The sequence below is a fragment of the Psittacula echo genome (assembly GCF_963264785.1).
Source record: "Psittacula echo genome assembly, chromosome: 11".
Classification (NCBI taxonomy): Eukaryota; Metazoa; Chordata; class Aves; order Psittaciformes; family Psittacidae; genus Psittacula; species Psittacula echo.
In genome coordinates this window covers 15,706,083-15,712,097 of record NC_137746.1, presented here as the reverse complement: position 1 = coordinate 15,712,097, position 6,015 = coordinate 15,706,083, and positions in this window count along the sequence as shown.

Sequence of the window (6,015 nt, the reverse complement as noted above, 5' to 3'; positions counted from 1 at the left end):
ATCCTTCAGGCATCTTTGCTTGTGTAAACAGTGAGTCCCGGGATGGGCCAGCTCACATCCAGCAGGGCAGGAAGGTGCGTGCAAGTGTCACCCTCTCCCATCACCAGGAAGGGGCAGCAGCCAGCCGTGCTATCGCTGCCTTCAGTCTGCTCCTGGGAATCGTGAGCCCGGCAGAATGACAGCTTAATTCACATCGCTGACAACTCCCAACTGTTGGCAAGGCCGCAATTAAAACACTAACGCGCTCAGAAGCGGCTCTGGGGGCTCTGCCTGCACCACTCCCCCCTGCCCTCCTTTCATTTCCGAGATGAGAGAGGCAGGCTGCCCCCTCCTGCAGCAACGCAGCCCTTCACCCCGGACAGTAACAGCTACTGACAGAGGAACGGGCAAACGCTTCAGCAGTCTCTGCAGAGGTGGTAAAACGAGAGACGGAGGAAATCCTCCTGCTCTAAGGTTGCAAAATCCCTCCTCTGGCTGCCGTAAGGATACAGGTGCGGCCTGCAGCAGCCTTGGGCACAGCACCCTGCGTCTGGCTCACTCTGGGTGTCAGTGCCTGTGTATCTGCCATCTAGGCATAGCAAACTCCAGGTAGCAAGAGCCCTCCAAATGCTCCATGAAAGGCCAAGTTCAGTCTCCACTCCTCAAATGCGAGACACTCTCCTGCTCACAAAGAGCCACAGCTTTGGGCTTCAAATTTCCTTTGGTTGCTGCCCTCAGCTGCACCACTTGCAATGTCCTTTGCATCTTCTGCTCTTCCCTCTCCTCCCACACACATGGATCCCCTCAGATGTGTTCCCCTCTGCCCTCAAAACTGTGCTACACAGCCAATAGTGCTGGCTAAATACACGGCCGTACCCCTTTGTGTGCAGGCAGCAGGCTGGCATACAGAGCACCCCTTGCAAGAGATCCAGAGCTTCCAGCTTGCTGGCTTTGGGTTACCCAGAGGATGCTCCGCATCCTCTGCCCTTGCACATGTCTGCTCTTGAGCCTTCCTAGGGAAAGGGGAAGAACTGTGGGGGGCCGGCAGGGCAAGGTGATAGGATTCCTCTGGGATCATCTGCAGTGAGCACTAGGCACTGACTGCCCACAGCACAGTGACACAGAAACAGCGCGAAGGAGCTGCCCTGTGGGGACCCAATTAATTTCCTTCCTGTTAATTGTTGCCAGACATGAAGCTGCTTTGAAGTACCACAGAGGCTGGTATCACAGTGGGGCAGCCCTTTGGCAGCTGTGAACACAGCTCCATGTGGATGTCCTGCCCTTGCTCCCACAGGGATTAGCAATGGAGCAGTTGCTTGTCTCCCGTAGGAGCAGAGCAGGGCTGTAACTCCTTTCTTACAAGCCTCAAGCCACTTGGCTGCATTTGTCAGCTCTGTAGGCATCTGTCTCAGGAGGATGTCACTGTAAATGGAGGATATGCGCAGTTTTCAGTGGAAGAAGCACGTTGCACGCATCTGCCAGTGCTGCCAGGGCAAGGCCTGTGGGGAGCTCTGTGTTAGCTTCTCTACTTTTGATACTTCCTACTGGCAGGGATTTCAAGGCAGCTTCTTCTCTGTCTCCTCAGTGCATTGGAGTTACCCTGAGTGCTGATGGTGTGACTTTAGGTGAGCCGGTGTGAAAAGGCTCGTCAAGGCAGCTGTAAAACAGCTGCACTTCGGTCGCTTTCCTGCTCACTGAAACGGAGCCTAATAGAAAACGCAGTGATGGATCAAACACTGCGTGGCAGCAGCCTGCACCCTGAGTCAGCGTGAGTCACAGACCGTGTCCCACCACGCTCCGTGTGCAGGAGGAGAAAGTCCTATTTGAACTCAGGGTTATTGCCAAACGCTTAGGGAAGGGCTGGCGGGGGAAAGGTGGGCTGCTGCATACAGGAGCCCTGAGGAGAGGGCAGCAGGGCACAAATGAGCCATCCCTTTTGCAGGGGTGGAAGGGATCCAGGTGTCTGACTTGCGTGTTTAATGGTTCATACACACCAGTGTTGTAATGAACCACCAGCCAGATGCTTTCCTAGGTATTCATCATGGGGGAATTGCAGCAGGAACATGAGGGTTTGGGGTGGTCAACCCCTCAGCATCCTTCCTGGCTTCCCTGGTTTCACTCCTGTGTTTCCAGTGGGGCTGGCAACAAGCGTCAGCCTGGAGACCATCACAAAATAAATCAGAAAGCCACACAGAAGCCACAAACCAGCAACAAGGCAGTTGTGAAGGCTGCCTGCGAGTGTGCAGGCAGCTCAGACCTTTCTGCATGCGTGTGGCAGAGAGCTGTCACTCAGCTGAGGATGCGGGCGACTGCAGGGAGCAGCAAACCGCATCTCACCCCTACATGGTTGCAGCTGCCGTATTAAGGATCTGAGGTGCCTCCAGGAGCTATAATAATGAGGGGAGTTAGTGTGTTACAAATGAAAACTCTCAAAGGCTATTCTCTGCAGAATTCTTTAAACCCTGATCTGAAGTGGCTGAGGTACAAAGAGAGGCTGGTTTAGGGGAAGGATGCTGTGGCTCCAAGGGCTGGTTTCAGCCCTGCCAAGAGGACAGGCTGGTTTGAAGGTCACCCATAGCCAAGCTGTGCCACGGTGGGAAGGCTGACAGGGCTCAGCTCAGAGGGGAAGCCCCTGCAGACCCCTCTGTTCACATTGTATTTGCACAAGTCTCCCCTCTGCCCTTTGCTGAGCAAGGCTGGATTCATCCTCTCCCCCTGGCTTGTGGTGGGGTTTTCCAGCACACGTCACTCCTCTGCTGTGGTCTGGGGTCTTGGAATAGGCTCATCCACCCTCTCACATACCTTCCATCATCCCAGTGTGAGACCCAAATGTTTCTGCTTCCCTAACTTCTCCCTTATTAATGGCTTTGGACAGATCACTCCCCTGCGACACGCATGCCTCTGCTGGCATGAATCTCTCCCTTGCCACTACCTCCTGTCCTCCCCTGGCTCTTTGTGCCCTCTCTGGTATTTGCAGAGTCACCGCATTTACAGTAGTGGGAACTTGGAGTGCTCTGTGCTCCCTCCAGGCCATCACGAGGGTGTTACCACACTGTTCCCTCTGAGCTGGTTCCTTGTTGCCTGCTGTCCTCTTACCCATGCTAGTTTAACCTGCTGTCTGGATTCGTATCCCCCAGCTGAGAATCATCACTTCCCATTCCTGATGCAGCTCAGAGGATGCAAAACTCTCCAGCCAGTACACACGTCCTGAGGCAGCATCTTTGTCTTTTGAGAAAGAATACAGCTTTTTATTCTGAAAACAATATAAATCACTGCACTGATACATACTTGCTATTTCCTTCCTTACTTCCTCCATACAAGTCCTCTCTGTTGTAAACTACAATGCCGTGAACCTTGCGCAGCTCCTCTGTGCAAACCCACTTTGCTTTGTGCTGACTGAATACAGAGCCAGCAGAGAAAGACTTCCCTGCCTGGCAGGGCCCGTGCCAGGAGGCTCCTGTTGGATCAGCTGCTGCCAACACATCCGGACCAGGTAGAGCCTGCAGTTTATTTAATACATCCAGTTACAATAATTTCAATTTAAAATCAGCCTCACAAGACAAAAGGGCAACATTTGGAGGAGAAAAATTCCTGATTTATGCTTAGAAAGAAGAAATGCTCCTTCTCTGCTGCCTTGGCAATAAGACAATGAGGGAGGAAAACGTAAAATCATTCACATTCCTGACTCCCTCCTTTGCCAGTAGCACCAACATATATCTTGAAGAGCTTCAGTGCAGGTTTTTACTGCAGAAAATAAACAGCAAATTATGTCCCCCCCAAGCAGCAGAACACATCCTGACTGCATCCAGCCCCAGTGCCTCCCCTTCTGCTCAGCCTTCCTGCTCAGCCCGGCCTCCTCACAGTGCCAGGGTACAACATGGGCACAAACCAACCCCTTCATTGCTGAAGGAGGACACATCCAAGATCTCCATGTCTTGATCTCCAGGAGCTTCCACAGCCCCACTTACTTGAGGGGACCTGGGCTGCTGAGCGCTCTCTGCCCCTTTGCCTTTTGCCAGGCTGGCATTCCCCAGCTCATTTCCTGAGGCCAATTCCTGCACAAACAACTGCAGCACAGGCTGGGCACAAGCAGCCAGGCTGGGCATAGGGGCAGCTTAAATTGATTTAAATAGCACTGCTGCCAATTAAAAACCCAAAGTCTCTGCACATGTTTTTCTCCTGCAGGAGAAGCCAAACCCCCTGGGTGTAATTAGCAACATGCTGCACGGCTGAAGGGCCAGCTCAGACGACTGCGCTCCAAACTGCTGCTCACAGGTCATATCCCTTCCTTCAAAACGGGATGGCCCTGGCAAGGACACAGGAAGGATCAGGTGTACCCACATGTGGATGCCCTACTGCATAGTAGGAGTTTTGGAGGGAGCCCACATGCCCCTGTTGCATCCCCATGTCCTGCCTGTGAGCCACCATCCAGATCCAGGAGCTGCCTGAGGTTGGTTGGGCAAGTGAGCATCACACCTTGGTCCCAGCAGCAATGTCCCTGTGCTGGTGTCCCCATCCCTGCTGCAGCAGCTGCTCCACAGGCACACATCCCTGGGGTGTGGGACAGCACAGATGACCCTGTCCAGGCTGTGGGAGCCCTGCCCAAACCACAGCAGCAAAGGAGGGGATGTCCACATCCTCCAGTGCCCTGGGCATGCAGGGGAAACCATGGGCTGGGATTTCGCCTGCTCTCAGCAGTAGTCAGAGAGCTCCATGGCCCTCCAGCAGCCCCCTGACAGCACTACCTATCAAACTGTACCAGCATCTGCTCTCTGGGCGCTTGTTTTGTGAGCAAATGAGGAAACACAAACCACAGTTCAGTCATCCTCGGTGGTAGATCCATGGTAAATTCTGCTCTGGGGCATTTTCTCCATGGAACATGGCACTTGTTTTTCGGTCCCTCTGCCCTGCCTGTTTCCAAGCCTTTCAAATGCTATCCTGACCCAAAACCAGCTGTACCGTGGGCTCACGTGCTTTCTGCTTCAGTCCTTTCTGGGGTACAGGAGCTCCCCACCTATCCTCATGCCACACTTTGGTCTCTTTGAGACCAAAACTCTCCACTCCTTGAAGCCAGCAGCTTGTGTCCTTGAGTGAGAAAGATCAGAAAAGGACAGAGTGGGGAAAAATACGAGCAATGAGCTCAACACCGAGTGCGTTATTTCCGTGGAGGCATCTCGGATGCTTCCTATCCCTGTGTTTGTTGGAGGGAGGGCATCATTTAGCACATTAATTCAAATGACCTCCACAATTCATCTTTGCAAGGCTTTTTTTCCCCTCTTTGCCTTCCAAAAAGCAGGCAATTTTAGCCACAGCATCATTCTAGGGGGAAGGGAGAGGGATGTGGGCAGTTTTGAAGATACCCAACTCAAAGACCTAGTTATTCTCCCTATTTTTTCCCTCACCAACTTCAGCAGCAAGAACACATAAATCGTGTGTCATAGCTGCCTTTTCATCTGTCCCAGGAGTTATAGACTGCACACATAAGACAATTCATGTTCCTCTGCATAATGAGGTGAGTTTTATAAATCATAAATCTTCACTTAATATGCAGGTGGTGTTTGCTGCCAGGTTTAGGAAAACTGATGCAGTTGCCAAGTTCATGAATGTCATAAATCATTCATGCTAAGGTAGTCTGCAATTGCTCAGTCCTTTGAGACAGCCCAATTTCAAGGTGGTTGTTTAACACACAAACACGGTCTCTGTTGATTGTTTATACAAATACATATTTTCATTAAGATTTTCCCTCTCCTCTTTCTTCTTTAGGTGCCAAGAGTGATGCCCTGAAGGGTCCCTGCTGGTGGCTTCTTTCCAGTTCCAAAATTCCATCAGAAATCCATTACCCGATGCATAAAAATCCATGGATTTGTAACAGAAAGAGCCTCCTAAAGCTCAGAAAATACAGCCTGGATGTCTCCATAAATCCTGATGCATGTGATTAAAAAGCCTGATTGAGGGAGCATGCCTCAGTTCTTCACAGGGTCATTCTGGACACATGGTAGTTTCTGCAGAATTGCCATTAATTAAAGGTGTGCTGAC